Consider the following 20310-nt stretch of genomic DNA (forward strand, 5'->3'; position numbering starts at 1 on the left):
AGATGTATTTATTTTTTTTGCTCTGGTTTATACAGCAGGCGGCTCCCGGTCGGTCAGAGCGCAGCAGTCACACCGAGGAGCAGCAGCTGAGGAGCGGCGGAGCTGAGGCGGAGGCTCCGGTCCTCCCCGCCGGACTGGAACGGGGTTTAACCCGCTTTCATCTCCGAGTCAGAACCTACAGACAATCTAAATCTATATGTGACACAGAAATGAGCTGTGAGAGTTTTAGAGCTCCTCCGTAATTTAAACAATGCTGCACTTCCTGGTTCTCAGCCCGCACAGACACACACGGAGGCTGAATCACACAAACACGCATCAACTGTTGTTTCTCCGCCCGGATTTGATCAAAACGGGAACAGACAGCGATTATAAAGACATCAATATGTTAGTTGTCATTAACGAGCCGGTGTCGGTTTTAATGTTTTTCCGCGAACTGGGATGGAGTGAAAGAGGAAGAGGCGATGAGCCCTGCAGGAGACACAACCACCGCATTTTTTTTTTAAATAAAGACATTTATTAGTTTACAAACTGGATGACAAAACTGAATCCCTGACGAGTAATGGAAGTTTTGTCGACTAAGCTTAATCCTTTAACAAATAGTGTTTCAGTCTCTCCTCAAAGGACCTCAGGGAGATTACAGAGTCCAGCGCACACCGTGAATGAGCGATGACAAACGGGAACTGATGGAAACATCTTTCTGTGGTCGAAGGTAAAACCACCGACTCATATCAAAAAGTTCGGTTGGTTTCAAAGCTTCTGCTTTTATAGCAGAAACCAACCGAACAACATGACAGGTTTCTTTATCAGGAGAACACAATGGGTAACTGCGAAAACTCTCTACTGTTACTACAAACAGTTAATACTGTTAATAACATTTCAGAGAGGCTAAATAACAACATTATATACTGTTTCAAAATCAAAAATTACATTTATTAACCACAGCAACAAATTAATTAAATTATACATATATAGGCCTATACACACACACACACACACACACACACACACACAAACACACTCGCATACACACTTTAGGTCCTAATTCCATTTCCCCTTCCATTAAATCACAGACAGGAAACGAATAAGGGGAAGTGAAGACACAGAGAGAGGAAGCTGTTTCGTGCCTCCTTACTTTATGGAAAGTCCTCCCATGTACAAACAAATGTCTGATTGACAAGAAGTCTGTTTATTTCTAAAGTTTCTTAAGTTGCTATACGATGTTTGACAATTTTTCAGCTTTATTGTTTTACCACATGTGATTCTTGAAGGTGTTAATGAGAAGCAGAACAACTGTGACTGTGTCCTCCTGCTGAGTTTGTCATTTTTTAATCTATTTAATTATTGTTTTTGCTGTGGTTAATAAATGTATTCTTTGATTTTGAAACAGTAGCCTTATAATGTTGTTATTTAGCCTCTCTGAAATGTTATTAACAGTATTAACTGTCTGTAGTAACAGTAGAGAGTTTTTCAGTTACCCATTGTGTTCTCCTGATAAAGAAACCTGTCAGTAAGTGTTGTTCGGTTGGTTTCAAAGCTTCTGCTTTATTACTTTTTGATGAGTGGGTGGTTTTACTTTCCAACACAGAAAGATGCATGAAGCTCTGAGTTCCTGGAATGTGACGAGTCATTCTGACTTGTCAGTATCTTTGTGTGTGTGAGTCTGTGTGATTGTGTTTTTAGGGGGTGATGAGAGGATGATCACAGGTTTCTCTCTGACTTTCTTCCCCTGCAGTATTCGTCGTGGTTACCAGGTGTATAAGCAGGTGTGTTCAGCCTGCCACAGTATGGAGTACCTGGCCTTCAGAAATCTGGTGGAGTGTCACACACAGAGGCCGAGGTCAAGGTGATCTCTGAGGAGAAATAAGAGTTCATGGTGGAAAAGTTTTAAATGGACCAGACTGTATCCACATGTGTAATAATGGTGTTCAAGTTTTTTGGTTATTAGTAGAATGAAACTGTGAGTTCCTGCCAGCAGGTGGAGACATCTGCTGTATTCCAGCTTTCAGCTCTGACTTTAAAGTCGTCCTGTGTTGTGTTCAGGTGCAGGTTGTGGACGGTCCTGATGAGAGTGGAGAGATGTTGACTGAATAAAGTGAAAACCTTCAGTTCTGTCTGAAGTCCACAGAACATCTTTAATCTGTGAGTGTCTGCTGTTGACTACAGCGGCCATGAAGAACACAAAAGGCTGTTCAACAAGTCTGTTAGCTTGTTCTGTTCTCTAACATGATGGAAACAGTTTGAGGTCATGAAAACATAATTATGTTTATTCTATTTCAGCCAATAGTTCCTTTATAATCTAGCTCAAGTTTTCAAAGTCAAAGCGCTGCAGGACAGATTCTTCCTCTGATGGCTGTGAAGAAAGGAGGGACAGCAGCTGTCAGTCAACTTATTCTGTTAGTTTGTCTCTGCTGTCCCACAATGACGACAACTGAGAGTGAAAGTGGAACAACAAGAAGAATTCATCCAGAGTTCTGGTCGCAGTTTATTACTGATACAGTTTTATTGACACTTGATATAAATGCTGGAAGTACAAACCATAGAAATAAACATTACCATCAACATACAACCACAACAGTCTGACCTTAACTCCTTATCAATAGAGTAACATTAATAACAATGTTAGTAACAAAAATATATTTCCCTTCTTTCTTTCTTTCTTTCTTTCTTTGTGAAACAAATGATTGTTTACATTCTCTATAAACAAATGATGATTTTTCCTCTTTACAAAAGACACCAGACAAGATGCTTCTTGACTGTTTGTGTTGAGTCCTTTTCTCATAAGAACAATTCAACACCAGACAGTCTGCAAAATTCATAATAAAAAGTCCTTGTTCATCTGTTAATTGTCTTTACCAAAATAAATATATGTAATATGACACCGTGTTGAACTTAAAAGGCAGTACACAAAACAATACTGACAGAAAACATCAGCTGACTAAATCTGTGGCTGAGATACAAAAGGGATGCAGAGTTTGGCAGAATCACTGAAACTACCTTAAAAAAAAGGTGGAAATTGACCAATTGACTTATTTTTACTGAAGAAAAGAAGTCTGTTAGCTTGTTCTGTTCTGTAACATGATTTAAACAGTTTGAGGTCATGAAAACATAATTATGTTTATTCTATTTCAGCCAATAGTTCCTTTATAATCTACAAACTGTTAACTGAAACGAGCTCTGATTGGAAGCCGAGTTAAACAGAATAAAATGAGTTTTCAAGTCAACGCGTCCAATTTTCTAAATGAAGACATTCATAAGTTTACAATCAGGATGATAAAACTGAATCATAGACACAAGTAATGAACGTTTTGTCGACATAGTTTCATTTAACATGTTTGTAGTCTTTCAGTCTCTCCTCAAAGATCCTCAGGAGCTGCAGGAGCTCCTGTTTGTGATCAGGAGGAACCATGGGTTATCCAGTAATTGGAAGGTTGCTGGTTCATCCAAGCTGCATGTCAAAGTTTCCACCTGATGAACAGTTGTCACCTTGCATGGCAGCTTCTGCCATCAGTGTGTGAATGAGTGAAACTGACAAGTGTTGTAAAGCAGCTTTGAGCGGTCAGTAGACAGGAAAAGTTCAATGTACATAAGAGTCCATTTAGCAAAATTCAAGAAGCGTCTACACCGGCTGCTGAGAGACAGAGTTTGAGAAGACTGCAGAGACTCAGTGGAGCTCATCAACTCCTTCAACAGCAGGTCTGTAAAGTCAGGTGGCATCCTTCTTGATGACCTTCTCTTACAAAGTGGACACTCCTGTGTCTGTGTGTCTGTCCAGCACTTGTGCAGACAGTCTTTACAGAAGCTGTGGCTGCATGACAGGACGAAAGGCTCTTTAAAGATGTCCCTGCAGATAGGACAGGTGAGATCCTCCTCTGGATGTGAATCCATGTTCTCCTGCTGAAACATGCTGTGTGGAGTGCTGCAGCAGGTTCCACTGTTCTGCTCCTTCATCAAACTCTGACACTGATTGAAGCTTTGCAACATGTTCGCTTTCACAATCTGAGAGAAAAATGACAAAACAGGACAAAACAAACAAGTCAGTGAGGTAGCAGAGCGAGTTAACACTATTCCACTGATCTACAGGACACAGTTACACAACAGAAACATTAAAAAATAGCTTTTATTTTTTCATAATAAGAAGCAAAAACAGGACATCTTTAAAGTAGTCAGTGTTTTTTGGGTTTTAGACACAGGCCTAAAGTAACAAATGCACAGATTTAAGCCTGGCAGAGACACAATTATAGGCTGATAAATAACATGCCCTTAAATAATTCCAGATAGGCTTTAAAAGGGTGTAATTGCCTTAAATGCCTCTTGTGTCAGTTACCATCACATTGTAACCTAAATGCTGTTCTGTAATTATTCTATTCATTTATTTATTTATCTTAAGTCAATCAGCACCTGGCCTGTCTAAAACCTTCTAGATTTCTAGACATTTCACCACTTTTCTACCTTATTTTCAGCGAAACTGTAGCCTACAGTAATAGATGGTATACGTCCTTCGCTTTACGTCCTCTCGCACGCATTCACCGTACGTACGCTCTCTCTCTATTCCTGAAAGGGGCTACGCCTCTCTTACAACGCTATTTGCGCCACACACAACGTCGATGATCAGTAACTTTGGCGCAGTACTCCTTTGACGAGTGGTTAACAACACCGTCGGATAAACTCACCGTCTTAATTTGACCTTTTCAATGCTGTTTGCACTGACTGAAAAGTATAAGCAGGAGATTAGCGAGAGAAGGAGAGAGAGGGAACATCATCCGGCCAGCCTGATTTACTTTGAGGCGCTGAAGTGAGACTCAAAATCCGAGCTCGAGCCGCGGTTTGTGTCCCGCAGTGGGGCACATGAGAGTGAATGGGATGCAGTTTGGCAGAATAGACCTGAAACTACCTCCACAAAAAACAACAACAACAACTAAACAAAACATTAAAAATAACGAAGCAGCTATAACAGAGACCGGGAGACTCTTTACAGCTGATGAAGCCGCTGGAAGATGATTCTCACAGAGGTTTTATCGAGTTGTTTCTCAATTTCACAGCATAAGAACTGCACAACAACAGAAATGCACAACTTCACACACAAAGTCAAATCACATTAATAACCCCTAAAAGTCACCTGCATGCAAAGCTGCCTTACCTAAATGTCCTCACAGACGCTGGTGGTAATGATGATGATGTAGGAGGTGGTGGGATTCAAAATGAAGAAGAAATATCGAGAGAAACGTCCGGAAATATCCAATAAAATCCACCTAGAGAGACGTGACAGCTGAATTATCTGCTGACGTGAAATGTTCTGCGTGTTAAAATTAAAGCTGGAGAAGAGCAGCATGGTGTTTGTATCCTTGGCTGGTCCGTCGGACTTTTAAGGGGAAGTGCCTGCCCCTTCGTGATCATTCACTCCCACCGCTGAACGAGCCAATGCCGTCGCGAGCAGCAGGAGGGACAGACACCCTCCCACGCAGGGCCGCCTTAAGCTAATGTTAGGCCCCGGGGCTGAGAGGTTTTGTAGGCCCTCCATCCCCTCGATTCTCATTTTAAAAAAGCATAATATCTAGGTAATCTACATCACAAAATGCATTAGTTTCTTTCGAGACATACAACAGTGAATTTTCCCTCTTTGAGCCAGAAAACACCATAATATTGTTATTAACATATCACTGAGCCCACTTGAGCAGAAACACAATACACTTTATTTAAGAACCACACACAGCAACTTATGGTGATAATAAAACCAAAATGTGTGCAAATATGATTTCAAACGATATTATGAAAAACAACACCAACTATCACCTGTCTGCACAAACACTGATAATAACTAATAACAGCATAAGCAAAGAACAGCAACAGATCAAAGTTAGTGACCTGTTCTCCGGCCTCAGTGGGCCTGTGAACCAATCACATGCACCTGAACAGACACACTCCATTCAGCCCCATGGATAGCAACGTGGCCTAATGCCAGGTGCCAAAAAGATGAAACTGAGCAACATTTACAGGAGGTTTGCAGTATAATCTAAAAACATAATTTAATTTGCGGAAACAGAAATATATTCTGTGCTCAATAAATGTAGCTATTTGCATGTTTGCTTGTATGCATTTTAAGGTGCAATAATAACCTCTGCGCTAGTCAAAGCTGTGTTCTCCTCCCCCGCGCCGTCACTAGTCAAAGCTGGGTTCTCGTTCCCCGCGCCGTCACTAGTCAAAGCTGAGATCTCGTTCCCCGCGCCGTCACTAGTCAAAGCTGAGATCTCGTTCCCCGCGCCGTCACTTGTCAAAGCTGGGTTCTCGTTCCCCTCCAGGAAATGTCAAAGTTGTTTATTGTCAAAGTGTTCTCCTAATAAAGAGAACCTGTCAGTAAGTGTTGTTTGGTTTCAAAGCTGCTTTAACCCTTTTTGATATGAGTCATTTTACTTTTAAACAGAGAAAGATGTTTCCATCAGTTGACACAATAGATGCTGATGGTTTAACACTATTCCACTGATACATGACACATTAATGCTTTTATTAGTTTACAGACAGAATGATAAAACTGAACCACTGACACAAGTAATGAACGTTTTATCCGTGTTTAAATACGTTTTACCATGCTGATAACTGTATAGGCCTACATGCATTCAAAACACTATACAGTACCAACACTCCCCTCCCTGTGCTTAAAACACGTGATACCATTAAAAATCTGTAAAGTAAGGAAGACATGATAGTTCTTAAAGGTAAACTCCACCTATTCTACACTTAGAATTATTAATCACTCTGATTGGAAGTCGAGTTAAACAGAATACAATGAGTTTTCAGTTAAAAGCACAACATAAGCAGAGCATAAAAGACTACAGGCTAGATAATGAAATCCTGTCACCACCGCGCTGAGAGGATTTCGTGTCTCTCAGAGCGGTGGTTGTGTCTCCTGCGGGACTCATCGCCTCTCCCTCTTTCACTCGATCCCAGTTGGTGGAAAAACATTAAAACCGACACCGGCTCGTTAATGACAACTAACATATTGTCTTTATAATCGCTGTCTGTTCCCGTTTAGATCAAATCCGGGCGGAAAAACAACAGTTGATGCGTGTTTGTGTGATTCAGCCTCCGTGTGTGTCTGAGCGGGCTGAGAACCAGGAAGTGCAGCATTGTTTAAATTACGGAGGAGCTCTAAAACTCTCACAGCTCATCTCTGTGTCACATATAGATTTAGATTGTCTGTAGGTTCTGACTCGGAGATGAAAGCGGGTTAAACCCCGTTACAGTCCGGCGGGGAGGACCGGAGCCTCCGCCTCAGCTCCGCCGCTCCTCAGCTGCTGCTCCTCGGTGTGACCACTTCTGTAATTTATTCACACTATTGTTCTTCCGGAATTTATTAGTGTGAATGCTGAGTCATCAAATTCATGTTCTTCTGGAATTTTATTATTGCAGCATTCACACTATTGTTCTTCTGGGGTTTATTATTATTCCTGCTTCCGTACGTTTTTCAGTTCTCTTCTCCTCCTTCAAATCTTGAGCTATTCAAACCATTCAAATATCAAAATGTTCAGCTTTTTAAGGACATGAGGGCGTGTATTTTTCTCGTTTCAATCTGTTATACTTTTGGAAATATTAATATTTTAATGTAAAATGTTTCCCATTCATCCTTATGGGTTTTTTTTTTTATTTCATTCTGCTATAACTTCAGCATACGTTCAGCTATTCAAACCATTCAAATATTCAAATGTTCAGCTTTTTCAGCTCTTTCAACCTTCAATTTAACATTGATTCAAATGGGAAAAGCTTCAAATACTCTTCAAAACTCATCGCCTTTCAACCTCTTCTTGTTCCTCATACGTTGAGCGAGAGACACCATTCAAACTTTAAATGAATCACAAAACCTTGAACTAATGACCTTGTATTCAGTTTTTAAAAATCTTGTACCGTTTTGAAATGGTCGCAGTTTTAGTTTTAAGGATTTTAAGCCCGTATCCCCCTAACGATTTGCCTTAGCGCAACACGGTGGCCCCGCCCCTGACACTCCCCCGGCCGCTGGTTGGCTGGAGAGTCTTTTCTCATCGCCACAATCACACGTGGCTGACGCATGTTTACAAACATCGGTGACATCACATGGTAATGGGCGCCGTAAACTGCCTCATTGTGACGCAGCTACCAGATGTCGTGCAGAGGGGCCATTATTCATTTTTCTTTTTTTTTTTTTGATGCATGAATAGAATTTTTGTCAAGCAGACATCGGAAATATGGTGCAGTCCTTAAGTGTGGCTGGTGTCGGGGCCAGCAGAGGGAGTTTAGATTGAGTGGAACAAAAACACATTTTAATGTAAAAGTTATAGTACACAACTTCCTATATTACTGATCCAGTGTTTAATGACAAACTCTTGGTGCTGTTTTTATTTTGTTGTATGTACAAAATGCTTACAGGAATTTTGTCTTACAGGCTCATGACGAATGGAGTCATGGCGAAATACAACATGCATGGAGGGGTACAACGTGGCAAACTGCCTTTAAGGTGACAAAGCTGTGTCATGTGATCAAGTGTAAGAAACTAAGATTGATATGACTGACATTACTGACTGGGCTTCATTTGCATGTGGCCATCCTGGGCTCAGCTGGGCTTCCATCACAGACTGTTCATGCCTACTGGCTTTATTAGGAACCATCACATTCAGGCTGCTGTGTGGCTCTAAGAAGTGGTTCTTTTATTACTCTTTCAACTCCCAAAACAAAGTGTTCCTGCCATCTGTAAAGTGCATTTAACATCTAATTAGGCGCTCTGTAAAAATGTTTAATTTTTCCTTATACCCTCTCTCCAGCTGCTGTCAGGAGATGGAGCGTGAAGGCCACGGACGCAGAAATAGAAAGTATCATCCAGACCCACCTGACACAGTCCCCAGCAAGGAGCGGGGACAAGGGTCAGACCCCCACTGGACTTTAACTCAATAAAACATTTGTTACATTAAACATGTTCTTTTTTTATTCAAGTATTCAATATATAGATAACTCGATACATATATCTGTTCCTGAATGCTCTTTTTTTTTTTTTACCTAAGATTAGTCCATGTACTACTTTTATTTTACAGTGAGTACAGAGTCCAGCGCTGCCAACACGGAGCGAGTTACTGATAAAACGGTTATCAGTCCGTCCAATTGTTCCACTATCAGACCCAGGGCTGCCCTGGCCAAATTGGGGCCCTGTGCAGAAATTTATTTTGCTTAGCTTTTTCCAGATGACATGGTGCTTTATGGCCCTGGTGACGCTTTGGCTCTGTGTCACCCTTAGCAACAAACTTCAGCATTGACCCTGTTATGACAAGAAATCCATCATACAAGCAGATTATTAAGATTTGTTTCAGTCCTGATAGTAAATTACACAGTGAAATTAATGTAAACACTAGCCTCACAGAGATTATAATGCAATTAATGCAAATATGACTACAACTAATAATAATATTCAGTATGATTTGATGATATTTCTATAGTTAAATATTTCTATATACATATTTTTACATTTTGTACTTAGGTTCTATATTCCTACACGGCTGTTTGCTGCTGCAACGCTTTAAATTTCTCCATTGTGGGTCAAACTTAATTTATCTTACTTTATCTAATCTTATATGACTGTTATGAATTAAATTCACCAAGAGATGGCGACATTTTACCTCCATAAAAATAGCCCAAAACTCTTATTGATAGATTGACAGGCTATAAACCTGAGCCAACATCAACTGGTCTTAACCACTCCTTTTCCTTGTACGCAGTTAACAGACAGTCAATGACCGCTGATTGGTCAGATTCTGCGTGCTGTCAATCATTACAGCAACATGTGCTGTGTAAGATTACTCGTCTCTTTTTTACTCTCCTGCCTCGGCTGACTTGGTGCTCTACGTGCACCTCACGGCAGCGATGTGCGTCCTTTGCGCATTTACAGAGAATGCGCAAAATGGGGCTCCCCATGGATCGTGGGGCCCTACGCACAGCGCGTGTTCTGCTTGTGGGAGGGCCGGCGCTGGATGGTCTGTCTGGACCATCAGGACCATCACAGACCAGCAGCCGGTGTGTCTCGTCTGTCTACACTCAGCGACACACAAGGTGCACAATTTACACCTGTCAATGAATCATAACTGGACTCGTATTTCTACAGAACTTTTCCCGTCTACTGACCGCTCAAAGCTGCTTTACAACACTTGTCAGATTCACACATTCACACACCGATGGCAGAAGCTGCCATGCAAGGTGACAACTGTTCATCAGGAGCAATTTGGGGTTCAGTATCTTGCTCAAGGACACTTGGACATGCAGCTTGGAGGAGCCGGGATTCAAACCAGTGACCTTCCGATTACTAGACAACCCGCTGTGGCTCCTGATCACAAACCGGAGCTCCTGCAGCTCCTGAGACCCTTTGAGGAGAGACTGAAAGACTACCAACATGTTAAAGGAAACTTTGTCGACAAACCGTTCATTATTTGTGTCTGTGATTCAGTTTTATCATCCTGTTTGTAAACTATGTCTTCATTCGAAAAAAATGGACTCTTTCACCTAAAAGTCATTTGATTCTGTTTAACGATACTTCTGTTTGAAGTGAACTATTGGCTGAAATAGAAAATACATAATTATGTTTTCATGACCTCAAACTGTTTCCATCATGTTAGAGAACAGAACAAGCTAACAGACTTGTTGAACAGCCTTTCGTGTTCTTCATGGCCGCTGTAAGGACGACTGCAGTTTGAACATATGTGACGGGTCACAGCTATCAGTGAGATGCAGCTCCACACTACTGTCGCTTCTACAGACCACAGACGACCAGGTGGATTATGGAGTGTTAATTACACACACACACAGTTCCCTCCTGCAACACAGCATATAGCACAGCAAAGATGTGTGAACATTATCGTCAGTCTCAGGATAATCACAGTGAAGTTCTATTTTCTCTGTGCAGTTCAATAAACAATTTAAAAAATACACAAATCTTTTCATATAAAATAGAAACAGAAATGACATCCTGGTGTGATCATAAACGTATATAGTGTGTATATTGATATTCCACAAACAAATCAAAACCCCCACATAATCCATTATGAAATAATTATGATTGATTTTAAGAACAATTTCAACATTTACCATGAGGTGAGTCAGTTCAGAGCTGGATGAATGAATGTGAGCATTTTAGCTGAACAAGTGGCAGCTCAGACAAAATATACAACAGACAAAATGCACAACATATTACCTGCAACACAGCACAGCAATGACGTGTGAACATTTGCGTCAGAACAACACATGAAACGAGGGGAAGCATTTCAGATAGATTAGCACCATTACAAGTCTCCAAAAAGTAGCTTTATGGCTTAAATAATCAAAGCTCTACACACAGTTTGCACAAATCCCAACGAGTACATTACACAGCTAAACATAAAGTGTTAACATCTGAAACCCAGAAATCATTTATTATCCCGGACCATGCTAGAGGACATGTTACTGCAGTGAAGTCCTCTTTTCTCTGTGCAGCTCCACTCCAACAACTGCGGTAATAAATAGATGGCAGTGTTGCACCTTTTTTGTCATAATTTACCAGGCAAAAATCTACTAAGTTACACAATTAAGGTCAATTTACCACATTTTCACAGGATCAGAGATGTTCAACTTTGAAAGTCTTGACAAGCAAGTTTGTTCATTTACATGACAAAGCGCAGACACAGATTCTACAAGTCAAACAGAGCTGATGAAACAACACAGGCAGCGTTATGAGGTGTGTGTGTGTGCGTGTGTGTGTGTGTGTCTGCGTAAGAGCGCCGTGGTGAATTCTATTCTACGAATAGACTTCCAATAGAATTCGTAGAAGTCTATTCTACGAATTCAGTTCTGCCTATGCGGAAGTGAAATGAATTAACTTCTACATACGCAGAACTGAGTTCTACGAATTCCCCTCGCGGGTTTTGAATATTCATGAGACTACCCGCAGCTTGAATCTAATTGGCGGGAATGCGGGAACACGTCGTCGCTGATTGGACAGCGAGGCTGGTGGGGGCGTGGCCAAACAGAGGGGTATATATACAGAACAGGACAGGGTCGTAGCGCAGAAACGGATCGGTACCAGCGAGAGGAGCGAATTTTAACGACTCAGGGGGAACAAAACCAATTAACAAGCGTTTTAATCTTTGTTGATATTGGATTTAAAAAGAGGAAACAGACGAAAGAGACTGGACCGGGTTCAACATCGACACCAGAGGAACGGAACCAGCAACACGGTGGATGTTATCAGCGTCAACTGACCGACCTGTTCAGAACATGTTGCAGAAACGAGCCGCTGAGTTTCACCTGGAGGAGGACGTCTGATGGAAGAACGGTGAGGACACGATACACACAGAACCAACCCGGCACCGGCCGAACCTCAGCCTGATGGTGTTCGTGCTGGTGCTGTCTAAGCTAGGCTAACACCGGTCCAGTCTCCGGTCTCATCGGTCATCATGTCTCACATGAAGTCAAAAGTGACGTTATAACACTTCAGAACCGGACACGACTCGGTCCATCTACCGACACATAGAGGTTCTGATGGGACACACGTCAGCAGACTGAAGATGAATCTGAATATTGATCTTTGATTTGTGTTCATATGTCAGTTTGTTAAAGGACATAAAACATTAATAAGTTCTTCAGAACCAGTCCAGTCCTCAGAGTTCTGTTCTGTCTGATCAGCCTGTGACGACCCTCAGTGATCAGAGGAAATCTGAACAAGTTTTATTAATGAGTTCTGATGTGAAATGACGTCACTTCTTCACGTCAGAGTGAATATTTGTGGTAACATAAGTAATAATAGAGATATTGATCCGGGTCCGGGTCGGTCCACTCTTTTAACTAAATCTCACTGACTTCATTATGTTCTGACTCCTCGGTTCTGTGCGGGTTTGTCCAAAGCGACTTACAGTCATTTATATATTAACGCACTGATGGAAGCTGCCTGCTGAGCAGCTCATCAGGAGCAGTTTGTATGTTGATGTTTTTCAGTAAATATGTCGCATTTAGAATATCTTCTTAAAAATCAAACAAATTGCCAATAAAACACAAAGATACTGACTACTTATGATATATCCTGTTTTCCTTTTTCTTATGAACTATTTTTAATGTTTCTTGTTGTGTGACTGTGTCCTGTAGATCAGTGGAATAGTGTTAACTCGCTCTGCTACCTCACTGATTTGTTTGTTTTGTCATTTCTCTCTCAGATTGTGAAAGCGAACATGTTGCAAAGCTTCAATCAGTATCAGAGTTTGATGAAGGAGCAGAACAGTGGAACCTGCTGCAGCACTCCACACAGCATGTTTCAGCAGGAGAACATGGATTCACATCCAGAGGAGGATCTCACCTGTCCTATCTGCAGGGACATCTTTAAAGAGCCTTTCGTCCTGTCATGCAGCCACAGCTTCTGTAAAGACTGTCTGCACAAGTGCTGGACAGACACACAGATACAGGAGTGTCCACTTTGTAAGAGACGGTCATCAATGATCATGAATCCACCTGAATTTACAGACCTGCTGTTGAAGGAGTTGATAAGCTCCACTGAGTCTCTGCAGTCTGCACAAACTCTTCTGTCTGGACCATCAGCAGCCGGTGTAGATGCTTCTTGAATTTGACTAAATGGACTCTTGTGTCCATTGAACTTTTCCCGTCTACTGACCGCTCAAAGCTGCTTTACAACACCTGTCAGATTCACACATTCACACACTGATGGCAGAAGCTGCCATGCAAGGTGACAACTGTTCATCAGGTGGAAACTTTGACGTGCAGCTTGGACGAGCGGGGAACTGAACCAGCAACCTTCTGATTAGACAACCCGCTCTACCTCCTGATCACAAACAGGAGCTCCTGCAGCTCCTGAGGCCCTTTGAGGAGAGACTGAAAGACTACAAACATGTTAAAAGAAGTTAAATAAACTAATAAATGTCTGCATTAAAAATAAACGGACGCTTTGACCTGAAACTCATTTTATTCTGTTTAACTCTGCTTCCAATCAGAGCTTGTTCCAGTTAACAGTTTGTAGATTATAAAGGAACTATTGGCTGAAACAGAATAAACATAATTATGTTTTCATGACCTCAAACTGTTTCCATCATGTTAGAGAACAGAACAAGCTAACAGACTTGTTGAACAGCCTTTTGTGTTCTTCATGGCCGCTGTAGTCAACAGCAGACACTCACAGATTAAAGATGTTCTGTGGACTTCAGACAGAACTGAAGGTTTTCACTTTATTCAGTCAACATCTCTCCACTCTCATCAGGACCGTCCACAACCTGCACCTGAACACAACACAGGACGACTTTAAAGTCAGAGCTGAAAGCTGGAATACAGCAGATGTCTCCACCTGCTGGCAGGAACTCAGAGCTTCATTCTACTAATAACCAAAAACATGAACACCATTATTACACATGTGGATACAGTCTGGTCCATTTAAAACTTTTCCACCATGAACTCTTATTTCTCCTCAGAGATCACCTTGACCTCGGCCTCTGTGTGTGACACTCCACCAGATTTCTGAAGGCCAGGTACTCCATACTGTGGCAGGCTGAACACACCTGCTTATACACCTGGTAACCACGACGAATACTGCAGGGGAAGAAAGTCAGAGAGAAACATGTGATCATCCTCTCATCACCCCCTAAAAACACAATCACACAGACTCACACACACAAAGATACTGACTACACAGATGTCCAGTTTTCTGTTGTCTTATGAACAAATAAAAGATATTTTTATATTCACACAGTTTGTATCAAACACGCTGGAAGTATTTTATTTCTCATGTTGGCCTTTGAGCATCGATATACCAACTGATCCAGATACAAAACAGTCTGAGGCAGCATGAACCCTCCAGGGATCCGTACATGTCGCTTTTCGATTCGGGCGTCGCAACTTTTACATTTCCTGGTTCCCACCCTGCACAGTATCACTCCGCCGTGATATAACATAGACCCCAATTTCAAGGCAGAATTACACAAACAAGCCTCCAACCTTGTTTTTCCACCTCGATTTTATCGAAACGAAAACCGAGAGTGAATAAATAGACAATTTATTTAGTTGTCATTAACGTGCCAGTGTCGGATTTAATGATTTGCGGCGAGTTTGTTAGCGCGGAGGGAGCGAGTGAAGCGGCCATATAAATACAGCGAGCCACCGGCTACAGAGAGGACACACACACCTGCTGCTCTTCTCTAACTTTTATTTTACAACCAGAAAATTTCACGTCAGCAGATAATTGAACTGTCAGGGCTCTCGGGTCGTTTTCTCCTCCGTGTGAAATTGAGAAATAACTCTGGCAATGTTCGCAAAAAACTTGAAAAACTTTGAGAATCATCTCCTGAGCCACAGCTGCCTTTTTTTAAGGACTTTGAGCTTTTTCTAGTGCAATGAGTGACGTCTTTCACACGGAATTGCAGAACAAGCCAACACACATGTATTTGTTGTATGTTGAGTTTTTTAGGAAATGTGTCGTATTTAAAAAATCTTGTTAAAAAGTAATTTTAAGTGTAATTCCAAAGGGAGTCTGGTGCAAAGGCGCGCTCTAATGGGAGAGTGACGCTGCGGTGAATCTGCATTCAGAACCTCATTTACAATTTGGGGTATTTTAGATTCTGCCGTTAAATGGACGCGTTGGACTTAGTCGCCGGTAGTTTTAAAGACTGGCAGCCATTCACGTGTAATACACAGTAGTGTACTGTTGTGTTGGATAATGAAAATGTCATCATTAAAGCTAATATTTACTTATTTTAACTGTCTTGTCACAGCAGACTGGTCTCTGTTTAGGGTCTGGACACAACACACACCATAAGAATTTCTGAGAAGGACATAATAGTTTGTAAGAGGTATTAGCGTTCTTCCTCCGGCACTCTCTTCTTCTTCTTCTTCTTCTTCTTCTTCTTCTTCTCTCTCTCTCTCTCTCTCTCTCTCTCTCTCTCTCTCTCTCTCCCAACTGTATTTCAAGCGACACAGGTGCGCATGCGTCGGAGAAGCACCAGCCTCACAACTTGGTTCCCAGGCCGCACTGTATCACTCCGCCGTAAAGAAAACATAGACCCTGGTTTCAAGGCTGAATTACACAAACACGCCTCCACCGTTGTTTTTCCGGCTGGATTTGATCGAAACGCGAGCTCACAGTGAATATATAGGTAATATGTTGGGATGTCATTTACAAGTCGGTGTCGGTTTTAAGGTTTTGCCGCGAATTTCCTGGTGGCGGAGGGAGCGAGCGGAGGGAGGAAGTGTGCGGGGGGCGGGGCATATGTAGGATCAGTATCAACCGCTTTGGGAGAAGTGAGCGCAGGCACGATGCTGCCCTTCTCCAACTTTAAATTTACAAGCAGAAAACTTCATATGAGTAGATAATTAAACTGTCACGTCTCTCTCGGTGGATTTTATTGGATATTTCCGGACGTTTCTCTCGATATTTGTTCTTCATTTTGAATCCCAGCACTCCTCCTGCATCATCATCACCATCACCACCGACGTCTGTGAGGAGATTAAGGTAAGGTGAGCTTTGCATGCAGGTGAATTTTGGGGTTATTAAATGTGATTTGACTTTGTGTGTGAAGTTTTACGTTTCTGTTGTCGTGGTTTTTGTTTTTTTAAAGACAGAAAGCAGCTCAGGAAGTGCTATTTTCTGTCGTTTCTGTATTTAAATCCGTCTTTTCTGTATTTAAATCACGCAGAAAACTAAATTACAATGAAATCACAAAACACTACAACAAAAGAAACGCACAACTTAACACAAAGTCAAATCACATTGCCACGTGTCAGGTAAAACATACCGGGGTATATACAGAACATATACCCGGTATGTTTGTACCAGGCTGTATATGTATCTATCAGACACGTTTGCCCAGAGCGACTTACACAGAAAAAAGAAAATAGTTGGACCAACTTAATTGAATTGTTTCAATTGGTAACACCTAAATGAATTAAGTTCTTTGAAATTAACTTAATAAGTTCGATTAACACATTTGATTAAGTCTCATACTTAATAATTTAATTGTTCTCACATCAATGTTTCGCATTAATCCAACTGCTAATATTATGGTTTCATGAAAAAAATTTTTTGCAGCAACCTTAAAATGAAATTTCTGTTTAATATAACTAAAATTACAATTTTAAATCGGCTGAAAATTTGAAAATATGATGTTTTTTTTTAAATACTTTATTGTATAAATGTAAAGAAACATTAACTTTATGTAGCTTTTGGGCCATCACATTACACATGTGTCCTTTTTAAAAACACATATGCACAAAATGCATAAGTAATTGTAAATAGGACCACAAAGTTATTTTGTCAGCAAAATGCGAAATAGTGCAACAAAGTATTTATTCAAATATGCCCAAAGTATCAGTGGTATCTACTGGAAACCCCTATATGAACCATACTACACCCAGAAATGTTGTTTCCTATTAACTTTTATTATTGAAATGTCATTGGTTGCTAAAAGTTGCATGTTGGGCAATTTGCGTTATTTGCATAATGAGCTAATTAAGGGGAGACACTACAGGTGAAGAATAGGGACATTTTTTTAAACTAATATATATATATCACCATGAAACTTCCCCAGTTGATTACTTACATTAAGAAAAAAAAAATTTGTATCATGAGTTTTATGAAATTGCATGTTTAAATATGCAAATGAGGCATTGGCTAATAAAATATGCACTATTTTGCATACATTTAAGAACATAAATCTAAACATTGGATGAAGCCGGGTGCAAAATTCTTGTTTCATTTTGTTGACATATTATAGCCAAAGGTTTTTACAGAGGGAATTTTGGATATCTCTTTTTATCACTCCATAAATCAGAAAAAACTGTCAACAGCCATAAAAATAAAATAAAAAAATCAATTTTCGCCCTGTTTTTAGGAATAAAATGTTAAATAAATCAGGCTATGAATGATATATGAACAAACCCCTCTGGTGAAACCTTCAGAATATAGATAAGAATAAAACTGGAAGGTTTGGTGTATAAAAGTGCTACTGAAGTGGAGATTTCAGGCTCAGAGTATGAGGAAAACAAATCATTTTGAGAAAACTCTTTTAATGATATGTATTGTGTAAGAAATCTATTGTCCTATTCCCTATTCTTCACCTGTAGTGTCTCCCCATAATTAGCCCATTATGCTGATTACGTAAATTGCCCAACATTCATCTCTTAGCAACCAAGTTGAATTTCATCCACGAGACCGATAGATTACATTTCAATCATAAAAGTTTATAGGAAACACGATTTCTGGGTCCAAGAAATTTCCAGTAGACTAGTGGGATTTAATAATGCATTGGAATTATTATGCTAATTTAAAACGTGCTAATGTTAGCAGGACTGAATATGATAGCTGGTTTGGTTCAGTCAGTCTACTAAAAACTTAACACTACAGTTGGACCATTTTATATCTAACATACCAAAATATTTGTTTTATCTTTGACTTACCTTCAAAGATGATTTAGTATTTATTATCAGTCATGCAGACCAGGGGAATCCAACCAGCAACTGTCCTGTAACAAGACGCTGGTTCTCCTCCTGAACCACAGCTCCTTTATTAAGGACTTTGAGCTTCTCTGGTTCACTCAGTGACGTCTTTCACACGGAATCACAGAACAAGCCTACACACACGTCTTGTCCTGTAGATCAGTTGAATAGATAACTCGCTCTGTTACCTCACTGATTTGTTTGTTTTGTCCTGTTTTGTCATTTTTGATGAAGGGGCAGAACAGTGGAACCTGCTGCAGCACTCCACACAGCATGTTTCAGCAGGAGAACATGGATTCACATCCAGAGGAGGATCTCACCTGTCCTATCTGCAGGGACATCTTTAAAGAGCCTTTCGTCCTGTCATGCAGCCACAGCTTCTGTAAAGACTGTCTGCACAAGTGCTGGACAGACACACAGACACAGGAGTGTCCACTTTGTAAGAGACGGTTTTCAAAAATTGAACCACTTGACTTTGCAGATCTGGTGCAGAAGGAGTGGACAGAGGAGGACTTCAGCAGCTCCACTGAGTCTCTGCAGTCTGCACAGTGAGCAGCTCAAACTCTGTCTTGACCATCAGCAGCTGGTGTGTCACGTCTGTCTGCACTCAGCGACACACACGGTGCACAAATGTCACCTGTCAATGAATTTGCACACGATAAATTAACTCGTATTTCTGCAGAACTTTTCCCGTCTTCTGAGCGCTCAAAGCTGCTTTAGAACACTTGTCCGTTTCACACATTCACACACTGATGGCAGAAGCTGCCATGCAAGGTGACAACTGTTCATCAGGAGGAAACTTTGACATGCAGCTTGGACGAGCCGGGAATCGAACCAGCAACCTTCCGATTACTAGACAACCCGCTCTACCTCCTGATCACAAAGTAAATAAGTAAATAAATGAAAAACAATAGCTGGGAGAGAAAATAGAAAAATGCAAAAACAAGTAAATAAATAATTAAGTGCAGAGCTTCTATAGTGTATAACTGAAGTAGGTTTGCCTCCGCTTGGTTACATGTTTCACAGATGATATTTCTGGAAAGATTCTATGTAATTTTACTCTTGAGTGATGCAGCCTGTGCAAAATTTTAAACTGGATCAAGCAGTGTCGAGTATTCAGGGAGACTACCAACATGTTAAAGGAAGTTATGTTAACTGATAAATGTCTGCGTTTAAAAAAAGGGACGCTTTGACCTGAAAACTTATTTTATTCCGTTTAATTCAGCTTCCAATCAGAGCTTGTTCCAGTTAACTCGTCCAGTTTGTAGATTAAGGGGAACTATTAGCTGAAAATAGAATAAACATAATTGTGTTTTTATTACCTCAAACTGTTTCCATCACGTTACAGAACAGAACAAGTAAACAGACTTCTTTTGTGTTCAAGAAGCATCTTGTCTGGTGCCTTTTTTAAAGAGTCAAAATCATAATTTGTTCATAGAGAATGTAAACAATCATTTGTTTCACAAAGAAAGAAAGAGGGAAATATATTTTTGTTACTAACATTGTTATTAATGTTACTTTATTAATAAGGAGTTAAGGTCAGACTGTTGTGGTTGTATGTTGATGGTAATGTTTATTTCTATGGTTTGTACTTCCAGCATTTATATCAAGTGTCAATAAAACTGTATCAGTAATAAACTGCGACCAGAACTCTGGATGAATTCTTCTTGTTGTTCCACTTTCACTCTCAGTTGTCGTCATTGTGGGACAGCAGAGTTACAGTGATCCACACATTTACACACTGATGGCAGAAGAACTCTGCTGAAAAATCCTTTCCAATTTAAATTCAGTTGATTACAAGATATTTAGTGTTCAAACTGATAAACTTTATTGTTTTTGTGCAGATAT

The 20310-nt window shown here is 40.5% G+C and overlaps 2 long non-coding RNA genes across 2 annotated transcripts; both read left to right on the forward strand.

Moving 5' to 3' along the window:
• The first annotated feature begins 12043 nt into the window (after window positions 1-12043).
• LOC115583774 (uncharacterized) lies at window positions 12044-13941 on the forward strand. Its single transcript, XR_003984422.1, has 2 exons — window positions 12044-12313; window positions 13188-13941. It is a non-coding gene; the product is annotated as an uncharacterized LOC115583774 (long non-coding RNA).
• A 2314-nt stretch (window positions 13942-16255) lies between these two features.
• Window positions 16256-20117, forward strand: LOC115583773 (uncharacterized). The gene is made up of 2 exons (XR_003984421.1): window positions 16256-16480; window positions 18697-20117. It is a non-coding gene; the product is annotated as an uncharacterized LOC115583773 (long non-coding RNA).
• Window positions 20118-20310: the final 193 nt, after the last annotated feature.

This window comes from Sparus aurata, chromosome 6 (assembly GCF_900880675.1).
Source record: "Sparus aurata chromosome 6, fSpaAur1.1, whole genome shotgun sequence".
Classification (NCBI taxonomy): domain Eukaryota; kingdom Metazoa; phylum Chordata; class Actinopteri; order Spariformes; family Sparidae; genus Sparus; species Sparus aurata.